This window comes from Bubalus bubalis, chromosome 2 (assembly GCF_019923935.1).
Source record: "Bubalus bubalis isolate 160015118507 breed Murrah chromosome 2, NDDB_SH_1, whole genome shotgun sequence".
In the NCBI taxonomy this organism is placed as follows: Eukaryota; Metazoa; Chordata; class Mammalia; order Artiodactyla; family Bovidae; genus Bubalus; species Bubalus bubalis.
Genome location: NC_059158.1, coordinates 3,376,617 through 3,396,233, shown reverse-complemented (window position 1 = coordinate 3,396,233; position 19,617 = coordinate 3,376,617). Strand labels below are relative to the sequence as shown.

The 19,617-nt window shown below is 48.2% G+C and overlaps 1 pseudogene; it reads left to right on the top strand.

The window, feature by feature from the left end:
• The first annotated feature begins 448 nt into the window (after window positions 1–448).
• On the top strand, window positions 449–2,084 carry LOC102411020 (annotated as a pseudogene).
• The last annotated feature ends 17,533 nt before the right edge of the window (window positions 2,085–19,617 follow it).

Sequence of the window (19,617 nt, the reverse complement as noted above, 5' to 3'; positions counted from 1 at the left end):
TGAGTGCTGGGCTTGAGTGAGGCCCACAGTCTAAGGGGCTCTCCAGGAATTCTAGGTTTCAGTGCGGCCTATGCTGCCACTGAGGCCACGTAATTTATCAGCTCCCTCAGTGCTAGATGCATCCAGAGTAGAATAAGACGCTGTGAAGGGCCTTAGACAAGCCCTGGTAGGAGACTGGCAGTGCAGAATATTGAGGGTTCTAGACCGAGGTCACGGCCATTCCATTTCAGGGACTATTTACTGTGAAAACACTCCTATTTAAAAACCAGCTCCTGGGAAAAGCCCGGTGGATTCACAACGACAGTTGCCGCGTCCATGTGTTGGCAGGTGGGACCCCCCAGGCGGCCGCGGACTGTTTGGGGCCACTTGGGACCAGTTTTCAAAACAGCCTTTCCCTGGACGTCTCGTCATCCTACCTTGTGGCTCCAGACCTTGAGCAATTATCACAATGGAAGAAACCAATAATTTCAAGACACCAAGCAGAGGATGTGAAAAAAGGAAATCTGCATGATGTTTAAGTCCATGTATAAATATCCCTGCCTCTCCATTTATGCAGAGGCTTGGCTGTGGTACTGGAGTAAATGTGTACCTTATGAAAAGATCTCCAAGAGGTTTGTCTCATTCTCCTTGGGCTGTGAAAAAGATTAATCCTAGATGTAATGATGTTTATCAGCGTATGTATCTAAAGAGACTGATGAAGCTAAGAATTTGAAAAGCCTCAATCATCCAAGCATTATAGCTTTCACTGAAGCTGGCGATGGTTGTCTGTCTTGCTTTGGAATATGGAGGTGAAAAGTCTCTGAATGACTTAATAGAAGAACAAAATAAAGACAGCCAAGATCCTTTTCCAGCAGCCATAATTTTAAAAGTTGCTTTGAACATGGTAAGAGGGTTAAAGCATCTACACCACGATAAGAAACTGCTCTGTGGAGATATAAAGTCTTCAAATGTTGTTATTAAAGGTGACTTTGAAACAATTAAAATCTGTGATGTAGGAGCCTCTCTACCATTGGACGAAAACATGACTGTGACTGCCCCTGAGACCTGTTCCGTTGGCCCCGAGCCTTGGAGACCCAAGGAAGCTCTGGAGGAGGATGGTATCATTACCGACAAGGCAGACATACTTGCCTTTGGCCTTGCTCAGTGGAAATGATGACTTTATGATGATAAAACTTTTGATGAAGGTGACTTTGATGATGACGCATACTATGCAGCTTTGGGAACGAGGCCGCCTGTTAACATGGAAGAACTGGATGAAACGCACCAGAGGATAATTGAGCTCTTCTCCGTGTGCGCTGAGGAAGATCCTACAGGCCGTCCTTCGGCCACGCACACACTGGAGGCTTCAGAAATAGATGCCTGTGGCCATCTCATACCCATGACTGCTGGAGCCTCGAGCACGGCTCATGCACACAGCGGTTCTGTTTACCATGATTCATTTACGTAGCTATTATGATGATCCATAATTATTAGCTGGAAGTGGCCTATTTTAGGACCATAGATAGTACCTTAGTAACATCTGACCAACTGTTTCTATTACAAAGGTATTTCATGTACGCTTATGTTAATAAGCATTTGAGATTGTAGAGAGTTTTCTATAAAGTTTAAGAAACTATTCAAAAATTTGAACTTTATATAGATTTTAAGAGAGTGCTGTAAAACTGATGTCTAACATTAATTTGGATTGAGTGACTGTTTGATTGATGATCTTTCTCAGATGTTCTCTATTTTAATGGATCTACTGAAATTAGCACTTTGTGTATTACAAAATAAGTCTACATTTGCTTACCTTTTAAAACAAACCTTTTGCTGGCCTTTCTTGGCTGATGTGCGTATTAAATATGGTCGCTGAGACCAGAGACCTGGGATAAGTCTCAAAAAAGTAGTTCCCTGGGTATATCCAGACAGTTTTGGTTAAGGCTCATCTTGTTCCAGAGCTTTGGTTTTTGCTTTAATTTATTGAATGTATTTTCTGTACTTGTATCTTTAATATTTTTATTTACTGATCTATGTCTTAAGCATATCACAGTATTGGTATAAAAATAAAACCCTAAAAGGACAATATAGAATAAAGGACTTGTCAGTTACCCAAAGGTGTGTTATCCTATTTTGTACTCTACTGAATTGAGTGTTGTCATTAAACTTACTGAGTGAAAGTTTAAAAAAAAAACAAAAAACAAAACAGCTCCAGGACTTCCCTGGCAGTTCAGTGGTTAAAACTCCATGACCCCAAGGCAGAGGGCGGTGGTGGGAGGGTGGGGGGTCGGGGGGTGGGGTGGTGTGTGTGTGTGTGCGTGCACAGTTTCAGTTCCTGGTTGGGGAACGCAGATTCTGCATACTGTGTGGTGCAGCAACAAAAAATAATAATAATTAAATTAAAAAATAAAGAAATTTTTTTAAAATAATAATATAGATTTTGAATTTTAAAAAAATTAAAAGAAACTAGGAAGAACTTGGAAAACTTTTTAAAATAAAAGCCAGCTCCTGAAGTGATGATAGATAATAGAAATCAAGCTGAAAATGGAACATCAAGTGATTATATGACCGGAACTGCTCATCACGAGCAGGACATCATCACATCCACCAAGTCAGTCAGGCATCTGGTGGAAACGGTACATTAGGATCAGTCCCGAGCAAGTCCAGAGGGCACAAGGTGTCCCAGGGCTGCACGTCACCTCCCTGTGTTGTCCTGACACTTCTCTCAGCTTTATAAGAATGGGAGGGGGCGGCGGGGCTGCTACGATTCACTGGTGAAGGCGGGGAAACACAGCTTGTTCCTGCTTCGAGGATGGATCGGTTCCCATCGCAGTGCTGGCCGGCAGCGGACCGCTGTCAACACTGCGGCTCCGTCTGGGGCGGCCCTAGGGACAGTGCTGAGGGGAGACCCTTCCAGAAGGTCCTGTGCTGTGAGAACATGTGCTCACAAGGTCTATGCACACACGCACGTGTGCGCACACACACACACACAACTGTAAGGGAAATGTCACTATAGCCACACAGGAGAAGCTCGCTCTCTGGATCACAAAAGACATTATCAAGACATTGCCAGTAGGGGAGAGACTAGTTACGAGCCAAAGATTAGAGAGGAAAAAGCCTTTGAAGTACATAAATAACCTGATGAACTCAAATATACTCTATGTCTGGAGAATCACAGGACAGAGCGAGTTCCTTTTTCATCTACAGAGTGAAGGGGTTTGCATGAACGAACCCCACATATGTGCCTTATGCAACTTCAAGGCTCTGGGAAACAGTTTGAAAGCCTGAGCCAATTCACCACTTTCTTCCAAAAATGCCTCCAGTCCATCCATCTCTGGCAGGGAAGAACCGTCCACGGTACTAACACTCCCAGAGAAGGGGACCGGTGCAGCTTCCCAGTAACCATGATGCTCTACCATTTGGACACAAGTGGATATTGCTTTAAGGCTCTCCTGCCACAGGTGAATCCTCATGCTCTTCTAGTCTCAGGGGAAACAGGAAGACGTTGCCTTCATTTCACCATGTTCTTTTACATCCCTCAGGGTATAATGGTTTTTATATTCGATTGGGATGTGATTCAGTTCAGTTCAGTTCAGTCGCTCAGTCGTGTCCGACTCTTTGTGACCCCACGAATCGCAGTACGCTGGGCCTCTCTGTCCATTGCCAACTCCCAGAGTTCACCCAAACTCACGTCCATTGAGTCAGTGATGCCATCCAGCCATCTCATCCTCTGTCGTCCCCTTCTCCTCCTGCCCCCAATCCCTCCCAGCATCAGAGTCTTTTCCAATGAGTCAACTCTTCGAATGAGATGGCCAAAGTACTGGAGTTTCAGCTTCAGCATCAGTCTTTCCAATGAACATCCAGGACTGATCTCCTTTAGGATGTGATTAAGGGGAATTTAAAAAAGGCTGAGAATATACGTATCAAGCAATTCTTATTTGCGTGAGTTGCTCATTAAATTTCTGTTTGCCTCCCCAAGTAGATACATAGAACTGAACAATGATTTTTTTTTTATTATTAAAGGTTAAATTATGTCCCCCTCCAAAATATCTGTGTCAGAGTCTGAACCCCCAGTACCTGGGAATGTGACTTTATTTGGACTCAGGTAGTTAGTGAAGATGAAGTCACACAGCAGCAGAGTGGGAGGACTGCATCATATTCCAGGATGACGGGTGCCTTTATATCCCACGTGGAGACAGAGACACACACCGGGAGGAGCCATGTGATGATGGAGGCAGAGAGGGAAGTCATTCAGCTACAAGTCCAAGGATGCCAAGGAATGCAACAGCCACCGGAAGCTACAGGAGGCACCTGCTGGTACCTTGATTTTGGATTTCTAGGCTCCAGAACTGTGAGACAAGATGTTTCTTTTTTTAAGCCGTCTGGTATGCGGCCCTTTGTTCTGGCAGCCCTAGGAAAGTAATGTACTTGTATTAACCGTTTCTCTTTGATCAAGTATCTAACACGTATTGATCAGAATAAAGTGTGTCTCCACAATTGACCCATTTCTTCTCTTTTTTGAGAGACTCTGGAAGCTCCTGAATTAAGAGGCTATTTTCAGGAATAGTAACCTAAGTTTCAGTTTTGGCTATATTTAATTCTAATTTATAAATCAGTAGCACTTCTCCCAAAAAGATCTGTCCTAAATCCATCTGAAATTCAAAGAGGCACTGATTTCAAACAACTCACTACCTCCACAGTCCTTAGTAGATACACAATTCTCTCTAAGAATAGCAGAGCATTATTCTAAAATTAAAATCACCACTAAAGCTGGGTGACAGAGTGGCTTTATGTGGGCCTCCACAGGCCTGGCTATGCCAGATTTAATTAAGGAGTTTTATTTGCATCAATAAATTATTATCCAAGGTAAAATAAAAGTTATTTGATTTGTTCACACTCAATTTCGTTTAGGTGTACAATTAGTGGTTTAAGTCTATTGCAAAATAATTCAGCCAAGAAATCAATTTTAGCACCTACCAAAAGCCCAACCAAGCTATAATTACAATCTTCTAAATGCTAATTGCGTACAGTTTGGGATAGGAAGTACACGTATATATCATCTTACTGTTTACCACCAAAGATTATACTTGTGTAAAACATGGGAAAATTATCCTCGTTATTTATGACCCTCCATAGGCTAGGGTGTTCATTTTATAGTCCTTTCTGGATCAGTCCAGGTTAATAAACTACTGTTTTCTGTGGTTGTCTGTGTACCTTTTATTCTTCAGCCGTTGGAAGTTAAAGAGGGTTGAGGCACGGAACTCCATAGTTCGAGGCAGTGGGGACCGGAGACCACAGTGGGAGCTGGGACCTCGGGGCAGAGCCTGGGTTTCTGGGGGCTTTGCTACCTGGATGCTCAGAGTGTTCACATCTGATAAGAGGACAGGCCACCAGCTTGGGGGTGAGTGACTAATGGAGGGACTGATGAAAATGAAGCTTGTTGCCTAATGGAAACTAAATACTGCTCCAGGGAGGCTGTAAGGTGACCACCCCTGACGAAGAACCAGGATAATGTGTGACAACATTCAACAGGCTCTTCTGAGAGTCTTGGTGGCCTCTAAAGCATTCTGCATCTAAAAATTCTGCATGGGATATTGGGAACAATTGAAGAATACAAAGGCAGGACACATCTGAGTTGGGCTGTGCTGTTTTGATAATGTTCTCTTTCCATCTGCCAAAACCACAGTCCCCGTGACAAGGACGCTCGCATGCGTCCGGCAGGCCCAACACGGGTCTCTCTCCCTGGGAGGCGGATTAGCAAGTGACTGTCACTGCCATGCCTGCCAGGGAGCTGAAAAAGGACTGAGGACGGGAGACGCTGGGCGGTTCAGCCAGGGCCCCACAGCTCCTCCGGTACCACATTTTGACACTATGAATATTTTGCATTTCACAGGGAATGGCGAATGTCACAGCAAACACACACTCATTTTTCTATTTATTATTAAGAGCTATTTTGTATAGTGCTCATGTCCCACAGTGTCTTCTTGCCTGGGACCGTGGAGGGAAGCCTCTTAATGTCTTAGCACATAAAGAACTGCTGTCAGGACCTCCCCGGGAGTACAGTGGTTAGGAATCTGCCTGCCAGTCCAGGGGACAGATGGAACCCTGGATGGGTTCAATCCCTGGTCCAGGGAAGGTCCCACATGCTGCAGAGCAACTGAGCCTGTGCACCACAACCGCCGTGGCCCGCGTGCCTGGAGCCGTGCCCTGCAACAGCAGAAGCCATGCAGTGAGACGCCCTGCACGGCAATGAAGACCCAGAGTGACTAAAAATGAACAAAAATTAAAAACAGAACTGTTCTCCTGAGCACAGGGCTGGGTGTGTCCCTGTTCACACAGCGCACGCAGCCTCCCTCTGGAGAAATGGATGTATGTTCTTCTGGGCTACCTTCATTCTAAGAACACCGACGAGACTCTCCAAGGTGCCCAGGTGTTGAAAGACAAGCAAGGGTTGATTCAGAGAACGACGGTGGGGAAGGTGGAACAGGTGGAGGTGACGAGGCTGGAGGATGTCATCGTCCCCTGACACTGACCATGATCGGCTCGTGGAAAATGCCACGTGACCCTGGCACTAAGTTCGAGGGGAGACAGTGACAAATGCGGTGTGTGCAAAGGAAGTGCGGTGGGCAGTTAGGAAAGCATCCTCGTGAGGAGGCAATGAAGGACCTGGGGTAGTGAGTGTGCACTGGAGAAATCTCGAGGAGGCATCATACCTGGATCCTCCTAGGCCGAGGCCCGTGAAGAAAGAGGCCGACATTCAGTGGAAGCACGGGGCGTGGTGAGATCACTGGAAAAGAGTACAGGCAGGAGAGTTCACCTTGGTTTAAGAAAAATCATCCTAACAATTACAGCGGACAGTGATGATCTATGGAATTTTCTATCCTTGGCTGGAATTATATAAGCAACAATTGGATAGCTGTCCAAAAGAGCGTCATTTGGCTCAAACAAATGGCCTCGGGTGTCTTCTGGAACCTAAGTGCCTACACCTCCAGGAACAAGGTCTTGGCTCCCTGGTTTCATTATTCCTTGGTGTCTGCTAGAGATCTCTCCACAGTACAGTAATCCTTTTTATCTCCTATGATCTCAGGGCCACTTAGAATATCATTTCTTTGGCTAACTCCTTGGCTCTGAAAAGCAATGCCAAAACCCAAAGGAATCACGATGTGCTGTTGGTAAATCTCTATAAATTGCTGATCTATTTCTTATCTTAGTATCTCAGAGTTTGTAGGCATTCAATAGAGTTTTGATGGGTGAGTGAATGAATGAACACATGAGTGTGAGCATTACTTATCTAATTTTGAAAACAGTACTCCAGGCTTCAAGGACAGAAGAAGAGGGGAAGAATCCACATAATCTTTTGAATCTTTTAAAGCAGATGTAAGTTAGAAATTAATTAGTAACAATTGCTCATGATTTTTAAGAAAGACTCATAGCATTTTATTTTTTACTCTTACAGTAGAAAATTTCTTTAAAATGATATTTTAGTCTATAAATACGCTGCTGCTGCTGCTAAGTCACTTCATTTCGTGTCCAACTCTGTGCGACCCAATGGACGGCAGCCCACCAGGCTCCCCCGTCCCTGGAATTCTCCAGGCAAGAACACTGGAGTGGGTTGCCATTTCCTTCTCCAATGCATGAAAGTGAAAAGTGAAAGTGAAGTTGCTCAGTCGTATCTGACTCTTCCGGACCCCATGGACCGCAGCCTACCAGGCTCCTCTGTCCATGGGATTTTCCAGGCAAGAGTACTAGAGTGGGGTGCCATTGCCTTCTCCAAGTCTATAAATATACATGCATACATTACACTAAGTGGTGAAATACAAAAAGCATTTCCTTAATTTTTTAAAATTTTTTGGGGGGAGGGCCACATCACTTCTCACGTGAGCTCTTAGTTCCCAAACCTGTGCCCCTACAGTAGAAGAGCAGAGTCTTAAGTACTGAAGTGCCGGTGTTGTTCAGTTGTTACGTTGTGTCTGTCTTTGTAGTTCCACTGACTCGAGCAGGCCAGGCCTCCGTGTCCATCACCAGCTCCCGGAGCCTGCTCAAACTCATGTCCATTGAGTGCGTGATGCCATCCAACCATCTCATCCTCTGTCACCCCCTTCTCCTCTTGCCCTCAATCTTTTCCAGCATCAGTAATTTAAAAATTCATTTATCGGTCATAAATAAATCAAACAATAAAAATAGAATAAAAAAACAAACACAGATTTATAACCACCAAAATGATCTCTTCTTTTACTGTCTCTGCTCTCACGACTAAACAGCATGGAAACAGAAGTCTTGCGCTCACAGACTCCCTTGTGCGCTCACAGGCCACCTGGTCAGCTGCCTCCTGGTCAGCTCCATCTGCTCTCAGGGGGCAGGTGTACTTCTGGGAGCTGCACTTCCTCTCTTGTCTTTACATAGAGCTTCCTCCTGGAGAAGCAAAGCAAACTGCTCCTCTCGGCCATAATCTTCTCTATAATTCCTCTCATTAAAGACTCAACCTGGGTGAAGCATAGTAGATTCCCTTTAATAAAGAATTTAAATCAAATTGAAGTTTTTTATCATGCTTCCCTGATAGCTCAGTTGGTGAAGAATCCGCTTGCAATGCAGGAGACTCCAGTTCGATCCCTGGGTTGGGAAGATCCCCTGGAGAAAGGATAGGCTACCCACTCCAGTATTCTTGGGCTTCCCTTGTGGCTCAGCTGGTAAAGAATCCGCCTGCAAGGTGGGAGACCTGGGTTCAATCCCTGGCTTGGGAAGATCCCATGGAGAAGGGAAAGGCTACCCACTCCAGTATTGTGGCCTGGAGAATTCCGTGGACTGTTTAGTCCACAAGGTCACAAAGAGTCAGAAATGACTGAGCAACTTTTGCTTCACATATTAAATAATTATGAGCAAAAATATGTGTGGGGTCAGAAAAGGCATAAATAATAAAATAGGCATATATATATATATACACACATTTATTCAAAATGGACTACTACTCATCCATAAAAAAGAATTTAAAAAAAGAATGCCATTTGCAGCAACATGGATGGACCCAGCAATTATCATACTAAGTGAAGTCAGAGAGAGAAACGCAAATATTGCATGATATCACTTACATGTGGAATCTAAAAATTATACAAATGAACTCATTTACAAAATGGAAATGGACTCACAGACGTCGTAAACAAACTATGGTCATCAAAGGGAAAAGACAGGGGGAGAGATGAATTTGGAGTTTGGGGTTAACATAGGCACTCTACAATCTATTTCATAATAGATAACTGACAAGAACCTACCGCATAGCAGAGGGAACTCTACTCGATATTTTGTAATAACCTATAATGGAGAAGAATATGAAAAAGAACAGATTATATATATATAGATACATATGTATCACTGAAGCCTGCCTGGCATGCAGCAGTCCGTGGGGGTCACAAAGAGTCGGACACGACTGAGCGACTAAACAGCATCACTGTTTAAACTGAATCACTTAGCTGAACACCTGAAACTAAAACAAAAAAACATTGTAAATCAACTATATTGCAATAAAAAATGAAGACTCAAAATAAAGACAAGCATGATCTATTAAAAAGAGAAGAAAATAGGCACATTGATCGGGCAGTCTGACTGACAGGTTCAGTCATCCAAGAGCTCCCTGGGCATGTCTGGCACCTTCAACACAGGTGTCAAAAGAGAAAAGCAAAATGGGACTCGAAACCAGTGTAACCAAGGTAAGATATTCGATCGAACGTAGGGAATATCAGGCTTCGCTGGTGGCTCAGATGTTAAAGATTCTGCCTGCAACACAGGAGACCCAGGTTCAATCCCTGCATCAGAAAGACCCCCTGGAAAAGGGAATGGCAACCCACTCCTGAATTCTTGCCTGGGAAATCCCATGGACAGAGGAGCCTGGCAGGCTATAGTCCATGGGATCGAAAAGAGTTGACTAGCACATAGAGACTATCTACTATAATTTCATGATTAATATTTCCATACATTTAAAAAATATATATGACATGAAATAGGACTTCAGCTTCCTCTCTGCCATTCTGCAAGGCTGAACTAAGACAAGACAGGTTTTTTACTTTATAGCATAAGCTATACAATGGAAAGAAAAGGGAAGTTTATTTAGTACCAACCCAGAGCCAAAAATTGTGCTTCAAATTTCACATCATCCCCCCAACAACCAAATAAGTATTATTCTCCCATTTTATCTATTGTTCTGCTTATCTATTGCTGAATAAACTACTCTAAAACTTCGTAGCGTAAACCGACAACTTACTATTCTTATACCTCGCCCTTCTGTGGGTCATAAACTTGGGTCACAAAAGGCAGGGCAAAGACAGACAGTCTGTGCTCCGGTCTGTGCTCTGGGGCCTTGGTGAGAATTTCTGGAAGGCCAGGAGCTGTTTGGGCCTCTCTCTCTGTCCCCCTATCCAGCCCCTTCACGGGGCAGGGGGCTTTCTCCCAACATGACGACCTCAGGACAGGCGAGTCTCTACGAAGGGCTTGGGGCGCCAAGAGATGAGGCAGCTGCTGCCGCGCCTCTTAGGGCCGGGCTCGGGCCAGCAGAGGACCACTGCCCCCGGCCAGGCCGACCTAGGGCCAGGCCGCATTGAGAGTGAGGAACCGGGAGGCGCCTCACAAGGACCCACAGGTCTGTGGTCCATCCCCAGATGAAGAGGCGAACGGTAGCGAGAGGCAGCAGAGCCAGGACTCAAACCGGCTTTGACCAGTTATCACCCCCCGGGGACCACTCATGACCCCATCTGTGCGCAAGGATCCAAGGGTGTCCTGCAATGTGACCTCTAATGCCGTGTCCTTTCGTTCTCAGCGACTCTTCCAAGCTCCAGACCTCTGTCTCCAAACAAGAACTGCACGTCTCCATCCAAATGCCGCAGCAAAACTCAGACTCAAGTTTTTGCTGTTTACTGGCTCAGTCGTGTCTGCTCCTTGCGACCCCATGGACTGCAGTACGCCAGTCTTCCCTGTCCTTCACTATGTCCTGGAGTTTGCTCAAACTCGTGTCCATTGAGTCGGTAATGCCATCCAACCATCTCATCCTCTGTTGTCCCCTTCTCCCCCTGCTCTCAATCTTTCCCAGCATCAGGGTCTTCTAATGAGTCAGCTCCTCACATCAGGTGGCCAAAATATTAGAGTTTCAGCTTCAACATCAGTCCTCCCAGTGAATATTCAAAGGTGATCTCCTTTAGGATGGACTGGTTGGATCTCCTTGTAGTCCAAGGGACTCTCCGGAGTCTTCTCTAGCACCACAGTTTCAAAAGCATCAGTTCTCCAGTGCTCAGCCTTCTTTATGGTCTAACTTTCCCATCCGTACATGACTACTGAAAAACCACATCTTTGACTAGATGGACCTTTGTCGACAAAACAAGGTCCCAGATTCAGGAGCAGACATGGATTCTGGCCCCATCACGGGGTCTCCTCCATCCCAAACCAGCAGTCCCTGACGTCCCCCCAGTCTGACTGGCTCAGCACCTCGTGGGGACTGTGTTCCTGCTGTCACTCTTCCCTGGGTCCGCTGTCAGTCACCCAGGTGAGCCAGCCAGCCTTTGAAGCTGCGGGAGGACCTTGCCCGCCGGCCTCTCCAGCCTCCGTCCCCAGCCCAGGCTCAACCCTCCCTGCCACACTGCCCTGCTGCTCCACCAAGCACGCCTGCCCTGTGCCTGGCCTTCAGGTCTCTGCCCAGACACCATCTCCGCAGAGGGCCCACAACCTGAGAGGAGCCCCTCCGCTCTACCCCAGCTTGCACCACTCCACTCCATCCTTCACTTCCTGATGTGGCAATAGTTGCTTATTCGCTTCTTTACTTGCTGTCCCTGGCTTTGGCTGGAACAGCGCTGTTCAGTATAAATGCAACATGAGCCTCATACGTAATCGTCCAGTTAATAGTCGCCACACGTCAAAGGGCAGAAGGAAGCAGGTGAGATCAACTTCAGTGGTATATTTTACTTAGCCCCAGACACCCAGAATGTTATCTTTCCAACATGTAACCAACTGGGAAAAGTTTTCATGAAGTCCTTTCCATTTTTGGTCTCCGGTGCATTGACAGCACCTCCCGTGGAGATGACCCACGTGTTAAGGGTTCCGCAGCCACGTGAGGGCGGCTGGAGGCAACGCCTTCTTCTCCCGCTCACCTCCCACATGTCAGCCTGGAACAGGGCCGACACGTCGCGTGCATTTGCTGATGCGCGGATGTGGGTGTGGGCACAACAGACAACACACGTGCCTTGCTTTTGACATTCCTCCCCCCTCACCTGCCCGGTTCCTCCTCACCTATCCCTAACCCCCCAGGTGTGGCCACCAGTTGCTCTTTTTCAGCCTGGGATGCTCTACCCTGATCAGCAGTTACAGAGGCCAAGAGAAAGAGGCTCCAAAAGTCACAGAGCTGACAGCCAACCACCTGGGAAGCTTCGGGCAAGTTTCCAGACCTCTGTGATTACTTTCCTCTCTGTAAAATGGGGTTTATCCATAACTCTAGCCCCAGCCACTGTAAGAATAAAAATGAAGCAACGTGACTAAAACAATTAAAAAAAAAAAAAAAAAACAGGCAAAGGGCTCAAATAAACATTTCTCCAAAGAAGAAATGAAAATAACCAGCAAGTATAAGAGAAGATGCTCGACGTCACTAATCATCAGGAAAATGCAAATCAAGATCTCCGTGAGTCACCACTCACACCCCCCAGGAAGGCTATTATCAGAAAAGACAGAAAGTAGCGGTTGGTGAGGACGTGCAGAGGGTAAACCCTTGTGCCCTGCTGGTAGGAATGTAAAATGGTGCAGGCCGTAGAAAATGGTACAGCAGTCCTTCAAAAAATTAAAATAGAATCACCATACGATTCAACAATTACGCTTCTGGGTATAGACACAGAGGAAGTGAAAGTAGAGACCTGACCTGTTGTACACCCGTGTTTATGGCAGCATTACTCACAGCAGCCAAAACGTGGAAACAGCCCGCTGATGGATGGACGGATAAACAAAATGTGGTCCCTGGGTACCATGGTACATCGTTCAGATTTGGAAATTCTGGAACATGCTACAAAGTGGATGAAACCAAAGACATGCTTAGTGCAATAAGCCAATCAGCAAAAGGCCAATATTACCTGAGTCGCCAACAGCCAAGCTCATGGAGGCAGAAAGAACAGTGGTTGCCAGGGGCTGGGATTGCGGGAACAGGAGCGAAGTGTTGAAAACGGGCAGAGTTTCAGTTTGAGAGGGGACAAATGTTTGTGGATGGATGGCGGTGATGACCGCAGGACAACAATGGAGCAGATTTGTATGCTTAAAAAGGATTGAGATGGAAAATATTACGTCCACTTTATCACAACAACAAAAAGTAAAGCAGTGTCAGTGAAAGTGCTCTGGTGGGTGTAATATTTGCACAAATGTCAGGCGGCATATCCCTAATGGTCCGCCCCCCACCTGCTCACCCACACTTCGGGCATCTCTGAGATCCCAGCAACAGTCGCTAAAAGCCCCCCGCCCCCCACGGAAGTACTGCTTCCTCCTTTACCCGCCCCTCCGCAGAGGCGTAGAGCGGGCCATCTTCCCTGAATATGTCTTTTAAACTATGCCAGTCTGAATAGTTTTAACGTGACAGAACGTGGAGAGGGATGCACAAAGCACAGCAGAGAGGTGTGTGTGCTGTGCGTTCCCGGGTTTGTGTTTAGAATACAACGATGTTATTTTTAAAGCTAGAAAACGCTGGTTCCACCTGCGGGTTTCTTTGGGCGACCCGGTCTGTGTGCGCCTTCTCTACCTGCTTTGGAGTCAGCGTCCTCGAGCTGTTTGCCCCCAGACGGGCTGCACGCGGCGGATGCCGCGAAAACAGAACCCACAGCACGTAGCCTGGGGGCCCGAAATCCGTGCCCCTCCCCGGCGGGGACGCAGGAGCCCAGAGAAGCAATAAGGCCTAATAACCTCCCCCACCCTCCTAATTGCTTTCTTCTCCTGACAAAGAACCGCACCAGCAGCTCGGGCAGCCCTCAGGGAAATCTCAGCTTGTTATGAGGCTGGTGGGCAATCCTTTCATCACAGTGAAACGCTGGCAGTTTGTGTCAACAAATCCAATTTCAGTCAATCAATAGACAACCCGCCTCCCGGCTCCGTCCTCCCTGCTCCGTCCTCCCTGCTGGCGGGGCTGACACAGGCCCCCCGCTCCTTCCACCCCTGCCCGAGGGGCCCAGCAGGAAGGACACCGGCAGGGCGCCCAGGCAGCCCGCCACGGGCACGGAGGGTCAGGAGCGCAGCCAAGTGCCCCCTTCACGCAGACAGACCCGGTACCAGCTTCGGCTCTGCCACTGCTGGCCGCCCGGCCTTGGACAAGTTCTTCACCTCTCTGAATGCTTGTTTCTAAAGATGATGAGGTATTTGGACAGTGGGGAGAGGAAGTGCTCCGACGCGCACAAGCCACTTAGCCGGCCTCCGCCTGCAGTAAGTAAAAAGCCAGGAGGCCTTGATGATCGTCCAGGTCTTTGGCCAAACAGGGCAATAAATGGAGCTTCTGAGAGCTTTACAAGCGTCATTAGCACCCTCATCACCGCCGCTGTCACCTTGAGGATTGGATGGAAAACAGCTCAGGAACCAGCCCGTGCGGCTCTCCTTCAGCTGCTAGTCAGTGAAGATTCACTTTGCAAAGATGTTCAGGATGCCGTCAGTGTTCGCAAGAAGAAACAGCCAGACTGCAGCGTCCTCATCCGGGGCCTGGCGTCTGCAGCTAGAGGGGCCTTAAGGCGGCTGCCCCATCACCCAGCAGAACAGCCGGCAGGAACCTGGTCCCGACAGCTGGCCCAGGGGGCCCGGCAGGGGCGCCCTGAGATCTCTGTGTCTTCCCTGGGGAGCTGGAGGGAACAAAGGCCTCCCCACGGGGACCCCTCCCCCTGTAGGGGAGACCCCAGATTTTTAGGTCTTTGGGGACTAGAGGTCCTTGCTGGGCAACAAAGAGTTAATCCCACTCTGTTTCATTTCGTGCCAGGCGGGGTGGCTGTCACATCTCCTAGACTGGGGGTGACACCCCATTGCCTGAGCCCATGAATTCCCGAGATGAGAAGCCTTCAGAACGGAATGGATGGATGGGAACCAACGAATCGAGTAGCTCGGGGCTTCCCACGAGGTCCAGGAGCCTGTCATTTCCAACTAACCAGGGAGATGGACGTCCCTCCAGCAGGAAACAGTTAGAACAAGTAGCTGGACTGCGTCTTGCTGGTGCCGCTGCTGCCACGGGTGTGTTTAACTGGGGAGGGAAAGAGGGTAACTAGAGGCGAGGTTTCCAGCCACAGGATACCCTGATATTGACAGACTTCCTGCCCCGAGGCAGGCGTGGTGAGAGGCCCTTCTGCATGGATTACTTCCTTTTATGCGTCACAATCACCCCGCAAGGCAGGTATATTTACCGCTTTTGTTAAATGAGGATGCCGAGGCCCAGATGTCACCAGAGAGCTCGGGGACCTGGCTCAGAGCAGGTGCCCAGTGGCAAGAGAGTGACCGGGGCTTGCCCGGGTCACAGTCGGCGGGGACAGTCAACTGCAGGCTCTAAAGGTCCAAGCCGCTCCTGATCGCGTTCCGTTCTTTCCCGACACGATTGTTCCTGGCAGGGAGGACGTCACCAGGAATAGGTTTTGGCTCCTGGGAAACAGTTCCAGGTGGGGGAAAAAAAAGCTTTTTCTAGGGTAATCTGCCTTTAAAAGAGCAGCCAGGCCGCTTCATGCAGCCCAAGGGCAGGTCCCTCTGAACACAGCAGTCCCGAATACTGGGAGGAGAGAGTCAAAGATACGGAGTGAAAGAAAGACCCCACGCCAGTAAAATGTGAGCTGTGTTTGGTATGACAGTGCGCTTGTCCCACGTGACAGGGAGTCCTCAAAATGTCTGATGCTTTTCTAAAGTTTTCATTATATTGACAATGAAAAAATAAATAAAAAAAGAAGAGACTTCCCTGGAGGTCCAGGGGTTAAGACTCTGCACTTTCACTGCGGGGGGCACGGGTTCAATCTTTGGTCGGGGACTAAGGTCCCACATGCCGCATGGTGCAGCCAAGACGATAAATAAAGGAATAAAGATATTGGGACAATTGGCTATATCCATCATAAATCCTTACTTTAGTACATTTCAAAAATAAGTCTCATATGGATTACAGATAGAAACAAAATCACAACTAGGGAAGTATTAAAGAAAAGAGAAAAACCACAGAGCCATGTGTGTTGGGGCAGGTTTGAGACAGGCACCCATGGAGGGAATATTCACAGCTCCTAAAAATTTAATTGCTGGGGAGAAACGGACATAGAAATCTGGGTTTCCAAGCAGACTGCCCCTTGAGTTCCAAACGAGCATGTGAAACTACCTCAGAAGCCCGCAGTGACGTCCCCCAAACACACACAACTCAGCATGCCTGAAAGCAGACAAGCTGTTGGCCATGCCCACCACGGAGACTGTCACCTGCAGGCTCCTCTTGGGTTGGTGCATCACCATCCCCACAGCCTCTCCAACTGGACCTGTGGAATTCCTGCCAGACTCCCCTCCCTGGTTTAGCAGGTCAATTTGCTGCTCTCTTGTCCTCTTACCTCCATCACCGCCCCTGGCATCTCTTTATTCTTCTGTGCCAGCTTCTAAACCAACCTTCCTGACTGCAGGCTCACCCTCCTCTACCCATCTGTGGGTCCTGGGCGACCTCTCCAAAGCCCAAGCTTGACCATGGCATGCCCCTCCTTACCACAGTCCATCACCCACCAGCAAAGAATCTGGAGCCTAAGCTCCTTGCACAGTATAAGAACTTGCCTGATCACCAGAGATGGACAGCCTGGACCTGCCTCCTGAGTCCTCACAGTCTCGGTAAAGAAGCAACACTGTGAGGGCTCATCCTGTTGGCAGCTCGGCTAGGCCTGGTGTGTTGGTTTGCTCAGGCTGTCATACAGAGTACCACAGGCTGGCCGGCTTCCGGAGGCTGGAGTCCAGGGTCACGGCGGCAGCAGGCCTGGTCTCTCCTGAGGCCCCTCCTCGGGGAGCAGACAGCCGCCTTCTGGCTGTGTCCTCACATGCTCAGCCCTTTGGACACCTGCTGTCCCTCTGCATGTCCTGATCTCCCCTTCTCCTAAGGACATCAGTCAGACTGGATCAGGATGCATCCTGGCAAGCTCATTTTAACTTCATTACCTCTTTAAAGATACTATCATCAAATGCCATCATATTCTGAGGTACAGAGGGCTAAGAGTTCAATGTAAAAGTTTAGAGGGGACACAATTCCGCCCATAAATGCCATGGTACCCACTGTGGGGTCAAACAACAACGTGGACACTGCTATGAAGGTATTTTTTAGATGCAGATAAAATTTAAACCAGTGGGCTGTGAGCAAAACATAATACCCTCCATTATGTGGGTGGACCTCGTCCAATCAGTTGAGGTCTGTATGAGAAGAGATTGAGTGTGGCGCCCTGAAGATGCGGGATTTCTGCCTCCAGACTGGCTTTGGACTTGAGCTGCAGCATCAGCTCTTTCCTAGATCTGCAGATTTCAGATTTTTCAGTCTTCACAATTGTGTGAGATAATTCTTTACAACAAATATCTCTTTACAGATACATACATACCCTATTAGTTCTATTTCTCTGGAGAGCCCTGATTAACACAATCATAAACTCCAAAGTTACCCAATAACATATAAAAACGTTTGTCCAGAGGAGGCAATCCAGGACTGATACCTGGTTTCCAAAATCATCAGGGACCGGGCTTCTTTCATCTTCAGTTCAGTTCAGTTCAGTTCAGTCGCTCAGTTGTGTCCGACTCTTTGTGACCCCATGAATCACAGCACGCCAGGCCTCCCTGTCCATCACCAACTCCCGGAGTTCACCCAAATGCATGTCCATCGAGTCAATGATGCCATCCAGCCATGTCATCCTCTGTCGTCCCCTTCTCCTCCTGCCCCCAATCCCTCCGAGCATCAGGGTCTTTCATTTTACTATTCCCTAATCCAAGTGTGCTACCTCATGGGTCAAGCTGGCTGCTTGAGTTCCAGATATCACATCTCCATTCTAGCCAGCCAGAGTGGAAGGTACATAACAGAGTACACTTCCCTTTACGAATACTTTCTTGAAGCTGAAGCTGAACTTCCTATTGGCCAGAGCTTACTCATCTCTTGCTGTAAGGGAACCAGGAAGGTAGTCTTTATTCCAGAATACGTGTTCCCGGCTAAAATCAGAAGGTGGTGTATAATGGTAGAAAGCAGGAATGCATGTCGCACTGCACCACAATGCCACATCCGCAACAAGTGCCAGATGATGGGTGCCAACACGAATGAGTTACTGAGAATTAGGAGGAGCTTACTGTCATCCTGGACTGCATAGAGGAAAGCGCTACCTTTGAAGGGAGGGTTAATCCGCTCAAGGAAGAAATCGCAGCACCCTTGCCCCAGGGTGAGCCTGAAAAACCACCGTGACAGCATGACAAGCCAGGAGTCTGTGATGTGAGGCCAGGGCTGGAAGGCAGGCTCTCTCTGCCACTGGCTTGCAAGCGGCAGCTGCCAGCTGACGATGGCCAGGCTGACAGGCTATGGGGGCCCACGGCCAAGGGCATCGCGACCTTTCCAGCACCCCCGGTCCTCGCTGAAGCCGCGGGAGGCTGGGGCTGAGGGGCGGGGCCAGGCAGCTGCAGCCATCTCCTCAGGCCCAGCCAGCCAATGAGCGGCCTCGCTGATGCGGTAATGCTCCGGCTCGGCATTTCATTGGCCGGCTGTCTTTCTGGGGCTCAAACTATTTCTTTTCTTATTTTTTTAGAAATTGAAAGTGGGCATAAACAAAATTACAGAGGAGAGGGACTGACTTGAGCCCAGATGGGTGGACGGAGTGCAGTGTTGTTTGTGAGGACAGAAGGCTCAGCTTCCAGGCACTCACTTGACTTCTGGGTCAGGGGAGGGATTGCTTTCATATTATTTAGGTTTTGGTTTTATAGTTTTACAACTCACATTTCTTACTGTAGCATCACTCGGAGCTTTTAATACACCAAAAGGCACTGTGAAGCTTCACAGGGATATGCCTTTCTTACGCTTGGATGGTCTCAGAACCTTTTATTATTCCCAGAGCGTGGGGACTCAGCGTTCCACAGACAGGCTCTAGAAAACGCTCCTACTGGACGGGTCACTCCAGAAATCCAGCTTGTCAGGCACGCTCCAGGGTCCTCTCATACGCACCCTGAGGTCTTCTTATCAGTTAATTGAGGGTTAACTCAATTAATTGGTTAATTGAGGGTTTTGATGCCACAGGAAATCAGCAGCTGCCCTGGTCACCCGTGGTCCCAGCTGGAGGGGGAAGCCTCACTCTGCCTCCCAGCCTGCCCTTTGCACCCTGATGTGGATCCCAGGTCCCCAGAATCCCAGTCAGCCCGCAGTGACCGAGGCCCTTCTCAGCACCAGCATCCTTGGGTGAGAAGATAGGTTCTGCCTTCAAAGTGTCTCAGGTGAGAAAACCTGGGGCAGAGAACTAAGCAGGTTGCTGCAATACAGCTGCAGGATATAAGGGCGTAAGTCATACCAGGTACGGTGGTGGCTCGAAAGAAGGGAACGACAACTTCGCTCTGGGCGAGGGGGGTTGGGGGGATGGGGGAGGGAGGTGGCACCGAGGAGGAAGGCAGGAGAAGCTGGAGACAAAAGTCAGCCCTCAAGCTTGTCAGATG